Consider the following 15,411-nt stretch of genomic DNA (forward strand, 5'->3'; position numbering starts at 1 on the left):
GCCTACTTGTGATCTCTCTCTGTCAAATAAATAAATAAATCTTTAAAAAAAAATAATATAAAGTATTTTTCTCAGTAACTGATGTATAGCAAACTCTAAATAAATAGTGGTTAACACTTTTAAATTAATTAAGACCTCTACCTTTTTTCACTTTAAAAAACTGTCTTACTAATAATACTCATGATTTGAGTGCTAATTGAAGGCAGGCACAGCCTTAGATGTAAGTATTTTCATGTTCATATGTGGCATATGGTAAATTTTCTATAAAATTTATAAAACAAATGAACACAGTAGATATGTAGTACATTTTATTAGAGGAACAAATAAATGAATAAATGAGTAAGTGAACAAATATCGATATCAATAGAAAAATATGAACTCTCCATAGAAGTTTGCGTTTGCCATTTACTGCAAATTAAGTAGCCCATTGCATCATGGGAAATTATCCTGGAGCTCCTTCTGAGAAATCTCTTTGAACTGCATTAAGGACAGATCTTGTCTCTCACCCTATCTGGGATTTTATCTGAAAATCTTACAGGCTTGAATAGTATCAAATTTCAATTTATGTAATATGCATTTAGCATTTTGCCATAAACAGAACTCATTAAAACAAATCGAGTGCATCACAGAAATTTCTACAGAACAAGGTGTTCTTTATAAGAGCCTGTGGCCTCTATAATTCTCTTCCTCTTCTGAATTGATGGGCTCATTCTGGGCAGCAACCAGAGTTCCAACTTGAATTTCATCATCTGTTGGTCTCAATCTTATCACAGCAGTCTGTACTTTTAAAAGACCTACATAAAATTGAAAGATAATATTATTTTCTTTTGCTTACAGGAAACACACATTGTGTTTCTCACTGAAAAATTCTGGCTCACATAACTCTTGATGTCACAACTGAATTCAAAGTCCATTCTTGTTTTGGAATTTTTTAAAAGCTTAATGCAAGCTGTGCAGAAATCATAATTTAAAAAGTAAGAGCTCAAGACTTTGTGATGTTTTGATTCTGGTTCAACAGCATCCAAGTTACCTCAGGTCAATATAAAGGAAATGACCTTTATATTGATGATTAAACTTGTGTAAAATCTGCTGGAAACAAGTAAATGATTTATGTCTAAATATTTTATGAGCCTAAAGGCATAATCTGAGACTTTCGGTTTTGAAAAGCCAAAGCCATCGAAGAATTAATGCCATAGTTTCTTTGGTCACTCTTCTGGAAAGCCATCGAAAGATTATGGGCACACATTTGTGGTTGAGGGAAAAAAAGCCACTAATGGGACAGTGCCATATGCTTTCTTCATCTTGTATATGAGCTGAGAAATGGCCTTTGTGGAGTCTCATGGGATGAGTAGTCTTTAAACCCCAGTCATTGGAAGACACAACTTGTGGACTGATGAGGGAAAATGTTTATTCACAAACTGGTGAATCAGTAATGACAGGAGGGATGGTGTGATGTATTTAGTTAGACCTTGACTACATTGAGGAGATTTTAGCTATGGTACAACTAGTAAAATGATGGCTTGGATTCCAGTGTGAGAGAATATTCAGTCAGAGTTTTAAAATTAGAGTATAGGGGTGCCTGGGTGGCTCAGTGGGTTAAGCCTCTGCCTTTAGCTCAGGTCATGATCCTAAAGTCCTGGAATTGAGTCCCGCATCGGGCTCTCTGCTCAGCAAGGAGCCTGCTTCCTCCACTCTCTCTCTCTGTCTACTTGTGATCTCTCTCTGTCAAATAAATGAATAAAATCTTTAAAAAAAATAGAGTATAGAAAAAGTCTGAGAATGACAATTATCACTCTCCATATTGGAGGTGGAGATTTTGTTTGCAGATTCACATTGATGATGGCGGTGTGTCTGACCATATTCCATCCTCATAGCATTGTTGGAGCCTTGAATAAAATTATGCATGTAAGTTGCAGAACCTATAATAAGTACCCCACAAATGTTTTATATATATATATATAGTTATATATATATATATAGTTATATACATATGCAGCAAAAATAGTCATTCTACAGATGCAAATTATTTAGATTATTTTTTAAAAATTTAAATTATTTATTTTTTAATTTTTAATTTTTTTGTTTATTTGTTTGACAGAGACAGACAGTGAGAGAGGGAACATAAGCAGGGGGAGTGGTAGAGGGAGAAGCAGGTACCTTATAGAGCAGGGAGCCTGATGCAGGGCTTGATCCTGGGACCCTGGGATCATGACCTGAGCCGAAGGCAGCTGCTTAACCAACTGAGCCACCCAGGTGTCCCGGGAACACTGGGTCTTAATTAGAATCTCAGACCTTTCAGCTTCATCTTCCCAATCTTTTTTTTTTTTTTTTTTTCATCCATTCATCTGTGGATGGAAATTTGGTCAACTATTTTTTTATAAGATAACCAGAATAGATTGTGAAATACCACCCCTCTCCCTAAGTCTGTGTCATTTGGATTTTATCCCTGGAATCTTGTGCATAGTAGACAGGGCTTCTTGAACTTGGCTTGGAATTTTCTCTGTGGGGTAATAGAAACTCCGCACTATGCCCAGAGGCCAATTGAATAGCAGGGTACTGGGACTCTTCCATTTTTGTGTGAGAAAGCTGAGCTAGAAAAAAAATAATGCCAAATCTATGACCCAACTTCTCCTTCCCCAGCTTCCCTATCCCCCAGACTTGCCACCCTAAGGCCAGAAGTGAGGACCTCAAGACTCAGATGCAACTGTTTTACAGAAGATCCTGAATCTCTCAACACCAGAGTTAGTAAGTGACAGAGTCAAGAGTTGAACTGAAATCTGTCTGTGTCAACACTCGTAATATTTCCATCATGGTATTACTTTTACCTTGAGGTGGCCAGACTGTAACATTAGAGAAGGGGTGTCTGGGCCTGGAAAGGGAGGTTACACTGATGGAAGGGGTGTGTGTGTGAAATGCTCAAGGATTGGGATGTGCTGTATATACAGATGGCAGCACTTCTGACTTTTAAGTGTTCAGGCTGCTGCTGCTTTCACATTTCTCCCTCTGACGTATTTTTATCTTAATCTTAAAAGTCATTATGTGAACATGTTACCTTAAAAACCACAAAACAGTATGAATTGTGGAGGGATGCCCAAAAAAAACAATTGCTCTTTCTCTCCTGCCCCGTCTCCCTTTTTGGCTTTCATTTTACAACCCTTCTATGTACACCCATGCTCTGATTAAACTGACCTGGTTGCTGTTCCTTCAACATTCAGTTTATTTTCTCTGTGTCCATGTATTTGTTTATAATATCCCTACCTGGAATGCTTTCCTTTATTTCTTTGTCATCAGAATACACTGGCCTGAATCCTTGCTTGAAATCTCTGCTCTAAGTAAAAATAATCGTTCTAATGAATACACAATTATTATAGGGAATTTCCCAAATTCTGACATGTGTTATGGCTATAGTACATATGTATATTTCCTCGCTTCAGACTATAAGCTTCTAGGGGCAGGGATGTATTTCACTGTTAAGGTATACTTCTCAAAATAGTGAAATCATGACCTATATACCAATGAAAAAGGAACATGTAGAAAAATTATTTAGGTCATTAATGAGAGAACCAGTACGATCTTTAAAGTGTTTCAAATAAGAATTCGATTTACATTCTTCACAGAATAAAACTAATTTGCACTGGCAGGAACAGAAGTAATTTACATTGTTTATCAGTTTTCTACATTTTTGCTTCTGTCTTCCTTGAGTTGCAAAATACTAGTCAACCAAAGAGAGTCAAAGGCAGCACGTCTATACAATCAGATAACCCCTAGAGGGTCTTCCTTCTAATACCCAGGGCTCCCCTGAAGGGACACCCAGTAGTACCTCCTGGCCATCTCCAAGTCTTTGATACATTTTCTTCATATTATCCATCTTCATTTCTTATAAAACGCCAAGAACCAGAGCCTTGTAAAGACCATACTGTAAAACAATAAATCATTGAATAAATGTGATTATGGCAGTGTAGAAAATATAAAACAAATTAGAAATGTGGGAAAAAAGCTCCACAATTAGATAACTCCTAGAAGTATATTTATTATATTTTCTAATAAACCTAGGCCATATATTGAATTTGAAACTTTATCTTTAAAGTTTAACTTATCAGGCCCATAACTTTAGAATGATTTTTAGTAGTATTTGAAAACTCTTAGTTTGAAAACAGAGTGGGAAAACCCAACTTATCTGCTTTTAATTAGCTCAGCCAGGGTATATTGAATTATGATGGCCAATGAAAATTAACACTGATTTTTACAAAATAAAATAAATCATGCTCTGAACATTTGCAAAATATCTTGTTTTGATCGTTATAACCTTAACCTAGTTCTCTGAAAAGTTTCAGTAAGTAAGCTTCTCTAATGTTAACTTACCTGAGTCTTCTCAAAAATATCTAGTCACAGAAAGTCTTTTAATTGTCCTACTGATTAAAACAAAATGGTACATAATTTGGAAAGCCTACACATAACATAATAAATGAAAAAAATTTTGTCCTAGAAAGTATAAAACCAAGATGATTCTCTTATTTTAGGAATATTTATAGGCCTACTGTTTGCCAGGCAAAACCTTTTTAAGACTTCAAATGTATTCTGAGGGTAGAAATGGGAAGTAATTGAATAAATAGCAGGCGATTATATCATGCCCCATCCAACATGATTAATCCTCTCTCCGCAGTGTTGCTTTCCTGGTACCTGGAGAAAATGCCATGAGTCAGTGTGGAATTTCAGTTGTGACTACAGACAGATGTACCAAAGAGACCAGGTCAGCATTATGCCTTGTGTAGGACCAGACTTATTTCTGTAATTAGTCCAGCTAAAAGTTACTTAATTCATGAGAAGAGAATCTAAGTTTATTGTCTTAAAGCTTAAGAGGAAAATTCAGATTAACTGGCTAAAGTTTTGTTTTTGTTTTTTTTTTAAACTGGCTCAAGTTTTAAGAAACGTCTCACAAGGGACTTCCTGCCAAATAGTGGGTGGAAAGACGGATCTGGTCAGACACGAAGGTGGCAATTCCTCTGTGTAACTTGGTTCACATTTCTCTGAGTGTTAACCAGTGATGGCACTGCATTGATCTATCCATCTAACTAAACATGTAGGAGCCAGAGAACTTTTCAAGGAGCTGGGGCCATGTGTCACCTTCGCAAACGGTAGTCCCCGGAGTTGTTTCTAATTGATGGGATGGTGGTGGTGAGGGTTGGGGAGCTGCTCCCGCCTGAGGCTAGTGAACCCATTTCCAAACAGAGGCGTGGCCCTAAGTACAGCTGCAGGCGTGGCCCTAAGTACAGCTTATTGTAAGAAACCCTGGGAAAAGTCTTGAAGCAAAAGGAAGAGAAGTGCAGACAAATAAGGAGCAAATTCTGCTGTGGGAGCCTTGAGATTTCATTTTTGCTGCTGGAATTCTGCCATGGGGAAGAGGATCCATCTCTGCCAGATGAGAAGAAAATGTTGAATTTAACTCATCTTACCTCCTAAATTACCATTAGCATGGTCATCATCAGTGCATAATTATTGAGTGTCTTCTGGATAGCTGCCCTTTAACCAGGAATATGCAGCCTTTATAAATCACAGAAGAGGGATCGGGACTTTCTAGGAGATTTAACAGAGAAATGAGCAGTCACGTATTAAACATAAACATAAAAATTGAATGTAAATACGCACATCCATGTATAAAGAATGCATATTGATAGCCAAATGGCTAATTTAGCTTTGAATGAGTGTCCAGACTGGAGATGATACGTTCACATTGAGAACAGGCAATAATGAGTTTACATGGAAAGCAATATAACTTTTAAAAAGCCTTTCATAATCTTCTTAAATAGTTAGTGAACTATTTACTGTGATGTTAAGCTTAGGAAATAAATGATATTTAATACAAATCCACCATGAAACTGCCTAAGATCCTTAGAGTACTATGTTCTGTGAACGCAGAGCTTTATTATGACACCTAACTTCCCACCAATGATCTCATGGATCTCTGGGACTGCTTAGATAACAATGACAAACATAAATTGTTTAATATCTGTAGGCTCTCTGGTGTTTTACTTCTAGGCAAACACTTTGGAAATGAAGATGTTGAGAACAAAGTGAGCTATAGTTATAATCCTTTTCAGAAATCTGAAATTGGAGAGGGAGACAAACCATGAGAGACTATGGACCCTGAGAAACAATCTGAGGGCTTCAGAGGGGAAGGGGGCGGAGGGAGGGGTGATGGGTATTGAGGAAGGCACATGCTGTGATGAGCTGTGGGTGTTAGATGTAACTAATGAATCATTGAGCACCGCATCAAAAACTAATGATGCACTATACAGTGGTTAACTGAATATAAATTAAAAATAGATAAACAGAATTCTGAAATCTCTGAACTTTTTGACATGTTAACCCAAATGAGATTGAAACAAGGAGCATTTTAGAGAAAAATTATCTGCCTGTTGGGGAAGGAGAGCTGCTTTCTTTGATTGGAAATCTTGCGTCCTTCTGTGTGGGAGAGCTGCCCCCAGCTCCCATAGCATCCTTGCCCACTTCTGGCTCTATCCCAGGCCTGGGGAAAAGCCACAGGGCTCTGTCCATGGGGCACCAAGGTAGGCAAGATTAACTAAGTGGGCCTACACTGTGACCACCACTATGGTACAGAGAATAACTTTCTCACACTCGATTACATAACTCGCTGTAAGTCAAGGGTATTACCAAGTATGCACCAAATATGACCTTTCCCAAGGTCCATAGAGACAGCACCCAAGAAGCTGAAACTCCTCATAGAGGACCCCTTTCTGACACATCCATGTTTCTTTTTTTAATTTATTTTTTATTTTTTTAAAGATTTTTATTTATTTATTTGACAGACAGAGATCACAAGTAGGCAGAGAGGCAGGCAGAGAGAGAGAGAAAGGGAAGCAGGCTCCCTGTGGAGTAGAGAGCCCGATGTGGGGCTCGATCCCAGGACGCTGAGATCATGACCTGAGCCGAAGGCAGCGGCTTAACCCACTGAGCCACCCAGGCGCCCCACCATGTTTCTTTTTTTTTAAATCTTCTTTTTCAAAGATTTTTATTTATTTATTTGACAGAGAGAGAGATCACAGGTAGGCAGAGAGGCAGGCAGAGAGAGAGGAGGAAGCAGGCTCCCCGCTGAGCAGAGAGCCCGATGCGGGACTCGATCCCAGGACCCTGAGATCATGACCTGAGCTGAAGGCAGAGGCTTTAACGCACTGAGCCACCCAGGCGCCCCCACATCCATATTTCTATCTGGTTTCTTACACCCCACGCTTCATTTATCTGACTTCTGCCCTGCAAATCTTTACCTTCCTTTTGAGAAATCATGCCTCTCAGCTATAGAGGTTGATCTGCCACAATCCTTTCTTCTCTTCACTGAAAGTACATTTTCCCAAATCTGAGTCATCCATTTGAAAATAATATTCTGGGTGGGTGGGTGGGAGGTGGGGAGTCAATGATCTGTGCGGACATTCCCTAAGTAGCTGGGGAACAGCCAGAAGAGATAATTGAGTTTTCCATGAAAGCACGGTGAGTTCATGGAATGACAGTTTCTTCCCCCAGTCTTGCATTGGAGAAATGCTTAAAATACTTCCACTCACCACCTCCCAAAGCACACCCTAATTCTGAGAGATGGTAAATTCCAATCCTATAATAAAATAGAGAAACATTTTTCTCATCCATAACCAAATTAATACTTCACAGTTTTTAGGTTAAGCAGAAAAAAAATAATCTTTTTCTTCTTCCTTTGCTTCCCTTGCTCCCTCTCTTGACGGAAGAGAGAAGGTTTTATTTTTCAAGTTACCTTTTATTCTGTCAGTAACACAACTCAGGAGATTCATTATTCAGTCATTAATTCCTCATTCAGTGACTCATTTAACAGATATTTTTTAAGTACTACTGTGTGCTATGTGGTATTGGGGGGATTATATAAATATAAACAAGATATGCTCTCAGTCCACAAATATCCCATAGTGTAGTTAACTATAATACCCTGTGATAAGTGCTAGAGAGAAGTCCTAGGTGGGAATAGAGAAAGTCACAATTAAATTTTCCTGGAGAGTCATGGCCTTATTTCTCATTTATTTCAATTGATAATGGGAAGTAACAATTCAGTTGTGAAAGAGAAAAATGTTTCTTTTCCCATTGTATGTTTACTGCCTATCTCTCAGAATTAATCTATGGTTTTTGGAGATATGTGTGTCCTTTTCGAAAATCCTGTGTGTTCAGCTGGAAGAAGAAATTGGCACCCCTTCAACTTAAGAGTGATGGGTAATGGCCCAGTGGAAGATGGCTTCACCTGGGTAGATTCTGAAACATCTTCATTTTATCTTAGGGATTAGTGATTCACACAGCCTGAGTTTCAGTTTATCTCATCAGCTTCTGCCTTGCAAAAAGGCTATTTCCTGGGGGCGCCTGGTCACTCAGTTAAGCCTCAGACTCTTGGTGTCGACTCAGGTCATGATTTTAGGGTCATGAGATCGAGTCCCATGTTGGGCTCTGTGCTCAGTGGGGAGTCAGTTTCCCTTCTCCCTCTGCACCCCCCCCCCCACCTCTCTGCCCCTGCCCACACACTCTTTCTCCCTAAAATAAATAAAATAAAATCTTAAAAAAAAAAAAAAAAGCTACTTTCTGGGCTGTTTGTTTAGCTACTTCCCCAAAACTGTAACTCTCCTGAGCCTCCTGATCTTCTGGGTCCACAGCTATCAAAGCCTGAGGAAAAGTCAGTGATGGTATAAAAATGTGAAATCCATTCCTCCATTCATCCTTACAAATATTTACTGAGAGTTTGCTATGGGACAGGCACTGGAGTAGGTTCTGGAGGTAGACTGTGTAGTAATAACAGAGATATTGTGGCAGACTGCTCGCTGTCCCCCTCTATTTAATTTCCCCTTCTTCCCTAGGATAGGTGATTGCCAGCTAAAGACTACATTTCCCAGATTCTTTTGTAATTACTTTTGGTTCTGTGACTAAGTTAGGGTTGATGAGTTGTGAGTAGAAGCAGTGTAGGCTTTAGTGGTCTCACCCTTTAAAGTATTGACCTTGTGCTGCTGCTCTGGCCCTTTTCTCTTTTAATTGAGAGGAAGATAGTAAGAAATTATCAGTTCCCTTGACTAAGAGAAGGAAGCCATGTGTTGAGAAAAGGAGAGACATCCCACCAGCTCCACATTGCCCTTAACTGGAATGTTATATGAAAGAGAAATAGGCTTGCAACTTGTATAAGTTTCATTATTTGAGGCTCTCCTTGTGAAAGCATTTTAGTCTGTACCCCAATTAACACAATCCCTGCCTTTGTGGATCTTAAAATCTGCAGAGAATCTTAGACGTTCATCAGTGAATCTCAAAATAAGTATATAATTACAATCTGAGATACAGTTATTAAGAAAAGGAAGTGGTGTTTTAAGAGCATAACATGAGATCTGACTTAGTCTTGGGGGTCGGGGAAGATTGCAGAAAGATCAGGAATGAAATGAGCATCAGAGATATGTTGGGTATAGTATTTGACAACTTGTAAAACAGTGGTTTTACAATAAGCCTTTTGGAAGGCCATGGCCTAAATACTTTTCTGCATGAATTTCTCTGCCTGATGTGGTCCTTGGACTTGAGGAAGCAATTACAAATGTTAGTATATACAGAATAACCAAGTGAAGTAATATAATAAGCTAAAAAGTATCTAGCATCTTTTTTTTTTTTTAAGATTTTATTTATTTATTTGTCAGAGAGAGAGGAGCGAGAGTGAGCACAGGTAGACAGAGTGGCAGGCAGAGGCAGAGGGAGAAGCAGGCTCCCTGCCAAGCAAGGAGCCCGATGTGGGACTCGATCCCAGGACGCTGGGATCATGATCTGAGCTGAAGGCAGCTGCTTAACCAACTGAGCCACCCAGGCGTCCCAAAAGTATCTAGCATCTTATTAGACAGTGAATTAGGATGAAGTTCCAAAGAGTAGTGTCTAGGAAGCTATGTAAGCTATCGGTCTTTTAAAAGGAAAAAAATATTAAATTCTTACCAGGCCAACATTATCAGTATTTAAATTATAAGGCTCAGTTTAAAAAGAAAAAAAGCAGGGAAGAAGTTTCTGTAAGGTAAATCAACATAGACAAATGTATGAGGACAGCTGAAATGCATAAGAAATTCAAACAGAAACTTCAAGCTATTTCTCTTATTAAGGAAAAGAATGAAGTTATTTTTGGTCTAAATTGTTGCCTTATTGTCCACAATGATCAAATACAACTGAAGGCCTGTGCAACGGTCTGTTCGCTTCATGTACACTTGGAAGCAGAGACTAATTACAACTAATAGTGTGTACAAACAGGGAAAGACAAGATAAAATTCAACAAATGTTTTACTGAAGAACAGAAGACACTTTTCAAATGATAGAGACATAGCAACTTTAATAAGGTGATGCACAAATATGCCATTTTACATGCAACACTGCTTTGCTGAATCACATTCAGATATAAGAATAAGAAAACCAGTTGGGAGAGACCAACACATGCATTAAGAGTTGAGCACATCTACCACATCTGATTACTCTGGTTTAATTCCACTGTGGACTGAGAACAGACACTGTATGATTTCTATTCTCCTAAATTTGTTAAGATACATCTGATGGCCCAGAATGTGATCTATCTTGCTCAGTGTTCCATGTGAGCTTGAGATGATTATTCCATACAGAATCTTTATTTCTGTTATACCCAATATGGGCATATTTTGAGTTTGGAACTACAGAAGATTAACTAGATCCCTAATATTAACCAAGAATATACCAACTCAATCACACCTGGTCCCAACATTAAATACAACAACAAAACTAGTGATTATGGTAAAGAGTAGCAAATTACTCCATATTACTTTACATATTACAATGTTCTCCCATATTATTCTATGATGGAGCAACTTGTTCTTCCCAAAATTAAGTTGCAATTAGGTGGAAGAAATAATATATATTTAAATGGATATAATATATATTTTAAAATATATAATACATTATTAAAATATATTTATATATAAATAAATATAATATATATTTGAAAAAATATATATTATAAAATATAAAATATATATTAAAAAAAACTATGATGTTTGTAACAAAGTCTTGCCTTGGCTCATTAGCTCACATGCTAAAATAAATATGATTTGCATTTAGTGCCTTAGGGACAAAAGAAAAATATTCATTGTTAGGAAAAAAGTAGCATGAAAAATGAATGAATAGTTAAAAGCATTGATAGAGACATAGTCATGAACATATTTCTTTTTCACGTAAATGGAAAATTCTACTGGTGGATATAATCTTAGTAATTATGATGATGATGCAATTTTCACTTCATTAGAAGTTACTGGAAATGTTTTCCAAGACAGTTCTGATAATTTAAACAATCTCTTTTGAGAGGAAATAGTTCACATTATGTTTTAACTACCTCACTGTATAAAGGGGAAGAATATGTGTTTCTGGAAAGCTGACTTTTGAAATGGGAAAGAAGAAATTTCAAAGAATTCATTGTTAAATATTACCCTCATCTTATGTAATTTTATTATGATAATAAAAGGCATATATAATTCAAGTTAAATAAACATTAATATCATGGTTCAGTTATGACTGTTTCATAGAAATAAAAATTCATCATATAGAAAATGAATTGTGATACTATCTTAAATGGAAAATAGAAAAGCTAGTAAAAATAGGAATACATTTGTTCAAGAAACAACACATCTTTTACTATGCATCATATTTAAATATTATTTTATCATTTTCAAATCATTATCACAGGTACCACTTTGTTTTGAAATTTATAATATCCATGTGAGAACAGGGTATTTATTGAGCATCTACCCTGTGCCAGGTACTGGTAGGCACTGAGAATATAATGTTGGGCCAATAGGTAGAGTCACTGACCTTTTAGAATTTATAGTGTCCTGGGAAAGAAGGGCCAATAGATTTGGTATTAGGAGGAAGTATGATATATTAGAGGAACTTAAAGGGCCAATAGATTTGATATAGGAGGAAGTAGGACATATTAGAGGAACTTAAAGTTAGCTAGTGTGCTGAAAGCACAGAATTCTAATGGGAGTCTGAGGCTGAAGAGAGAGAAAAGCAGTGTGCTGGTAAACTGGTTCTCCCAGGGGAAAAAGAAAACCCTGCTTTGTAACATTTGCCTATTTCTCCTACTGCATCCAACTTTGAACTAGCAACAGTTCAAAAACCGGTTTGCAAAATTCTGGAGAACTTAACCATCTGTATGCCATTGCCAGCCAGTATGAGCCCACCCCAATACACGCCTTTTCTCACACAAGGGCCAGATCATCCAGAGCCTTATAGGCTGTGATAAGGAGTTTATTATCTTAAGGAACAACAGAGAGCCATATAGCTTTGGCTATAGTCTGAAGAAAAGATAGTAGAAAAGTATGATAGCGTGTAATGAAATAACTACTGTTGCAGGGTCCTGTGAAAGACAATGATGGCTTGGACAAAAAGAAGTAGAAAAACTCAAGAAATATTTTGATGGGATAATCAACAAGACTTAGTGTTGGACCACGGCATAAGGAAGAGAATGGTCTGTAGTATAACTTAGAGTTTTCTGGCTTGCAAAGCTGAATAAGTGGGTGGGTAGTGGTATCAAGACAGAAAACCCTGGGGGAAAACCAGCTTTGGAGGGAAAAGATCATTAGATCAGTTTTGAGCTTGGAGGTTGTGAGTCACCTTTGAGATCTCCAAGTAAAATGTTGAGTAGGCAGTGAGATATGTAGATTTGGAGATTAGAGGAGGTCTGGGATAAAGATAACCCTATGGGAGTCAAGGGTTCAATTAGGTGATCATTGACACCATGAGTTTACATCATTCATTGTCTAGGAAGAAAATACAGAGTAGGAAAAGTGAGGACACATAGGAGTAAGCCTTGAGGACTACAGCATTTAAGGGGCAGGCAGAAGAGACTGAACCAGCAAGGGAATACCATGGCCAGAGAAGTAGAAGGAAAGCCAGGAGAGTAGGGTCACAGAGGCCAAAGGCAAGAGTGCTTTGGGAGGGCAATACTGCTGAATGACTATACAGAGAGTAACTTTTCCAAACTCACCCTGGGGATGGAGAGCCAAGCATTCTTAACTTTGTGTTAGTTAGGAACAAAATCTCAATCTATTCAGATCAAACGGAAAGAAAGATTATTATAAGGATACGTAGATTTCACTGAGAAATGAAGAAAAGATCTGTGATTGATGGGAATCAGAACTAAGAGATAATTTTTATTATTCATCATTTTGATTATCATATTGTATTTAACATGTGATTAACGTTATAAGTTTACCGTGGGTCAGACCCTGCTCAGTACTTCATAGACATCTTTCTTATGATTCTAATAACAACTCTATGAGAATTATGCTACTATTAACTTCATTTTATGGATGGGAAAACTGAGATTTAAAGAGGTTAAATAACTTCTGCAAGGTTACATTAGTTGATAGGGAGTGAGGGCTCAACTTATCTTAGCCTCTACTTTTTATGAGCTCAGTCTCTACACATCTCAATTCTAGGCCCCACAAAAGAATTCAATCAGACAAGTTCATCTAAGACATATATGGAAGTCAGGTGCCGCTTCATGATCCAAACAGCTGTGTGGCCAGGGACTGAGGTCACAAAGATGGGAGGGATTTGGGACTTTTAGTTTAAAGGGAGCTATGTGGAAATAGGATTGATGTCTGGGATGCACTCTCAGTTCTGTCTTTCATATCTTACCTTTCTCTTGGGCCTCTTTCCTAAACATAAAAGCACGTTCCTCTCAGTATTAATTGAACGCTTCTGATGATGGTAAACCACAGAAGCTCAGTTAGCATTCACTGAAGCAGAAAGGGGGAATTTTATTATAAGGATCCTAATGATCTCATACATCTCAAGAGAAAGAATGTTGCTGGATGTCAGGAACAACCAGAAACAAGGATCTAAATGTTTCTAAGACTCTGATCTTTTCTTTTTTCTGTCACTTTTGTGCCTTTATATTCCTTTTAATCTTGACTTCGTTTGTCTTTCTCATCACAGGTTACTTTTCAACCCATGATAAAAAACATGGCTGCAAACTTATTTTTACAGCTTATAGTTTCAATCAATGGAATGATATTGACTCAATATTTCCTCTGGTATGAAATATAAAAATCCTACAGTAGAGACACTTTGGTTCAGTTGAGCAACTTAGCCATTCCTCATTGATTCAACTGGTTCATGAAGTAGGATTCTTTGGATCAATTTCAATTAGATTTACTCTCTCTACCAATTAGGCCAAGAAATAGGTCATATAAGAATATAAGATCTCAAAAAGCCATAAAAACTAGGAGGAGGTGGGAAGAGGAATCAGTTTCTAGAAGAAGAGGATCGCTCCATTGTCCTCTTTCTCATGACTGTCTTCCTGCCCTTCAGACTGCACAGAATGAACTCCGTTCTCGACAGTGCTGAGCTAACTATGGTCTTAACCTCTTACCTTCCTTTTCACAGGCCAGCTTGTTGAAAGTGGAATCTATAATCCTCTTCATTTTCCTTATCATAATGTCAGGCTTCTATCTACTGTAATTTGACTCACATTTTCACGAGGTAAGAAATTACTTTAGCCAAGGTTGTTGCTGACTAATAACAGTAAACAATTTAAATCCTTATCTTACAAGAACTGTCTTCAGTTTATGTCATTATTCACCAATTCCTATATGGCAGAGACTTCCAGTTGCTTCCCTGGATCCAATTCCCCTGTCCTCCTTAGTAAATAAAATTTTTAGCCGGACTCATGGTTGCCCAAAATATGATGTGCCTTTTCCAGTCTTCTTTGAAATCGATGTGGCCATGTGGCTAAATTCTGCCAATGGATTGGAAGTAGAAGTGTTATACAAAGTGTAGAGTAACTATCTTAAAAGGGAGTGGTGCTCCCTTCTTCAATATATCCCCCTTCATACTGGCCTGAATCTTGGACAACCCACTTAGACTAGTAAGATGCTGAGTATAATAGAGAAAGAATTGGATGATAACTGAGCCCCTGCACTAGCACCAGCTGCCTAACTCCACCTATGTGAGAAAGCCCTGCAACCTGCCACTAAGTCTGATCCTAACCGATGAGTACTCTTTCTTGAAACTCCTCTCCTTTCCCTCTGTTTACTTTCTCTGATTTCTGTTCCTTACTGGTCTTCTTCCTATTATTCTTAAATTCCAGCTCTGTCTTTTCCTTGATCTACCCCCCTTAATTGTCTCCAGGGTTCCATCGTGAGGCCTATGCTTATTCTTAGTATTCTACAAGTGAAACGTCATAAATATCCACACTCTAATAGCTAAATTGTGTTTTTAACTCAGAAATACAAGTCTCTGGTCTTCCTATCTTCTCTTGACTGCTGACCCAGCACTTGAGCTCTGAATACTTTGACCTTCTGAACATTCTTTTCATTAATTCCACATCTCTTTGGTGACCCCACTCTC

General features: G+C 37.8%; 1 pseudogene; it reads left to right on the forward strand.

The window, feature by feature from the left end:
• The window catches only part of LOC131827828 (small ribosomal subunit protein uS2-like), a 183,511-nt pseudogene that overhangs the window by 93,430 nt on the left and 74,670 nt on the right, over positions 1–15,411 (forward strand).

The sequence above is a fragment of the Mustela lutreola genome, chromosome 3 (genome assembly GCF_030435805.1).
Source record: "Mustela lutreola isolate mMusLut2 chromosome 3, mMusLut2.pri, whole genome shotgun sequence".
Taxonomy (NCBI): domain Eukaryota; kingdom Metazoa; phylum Chordata; class Mammalia; order Carnivora; family Mustelidae; genus Mustela; species Mustela lutreola.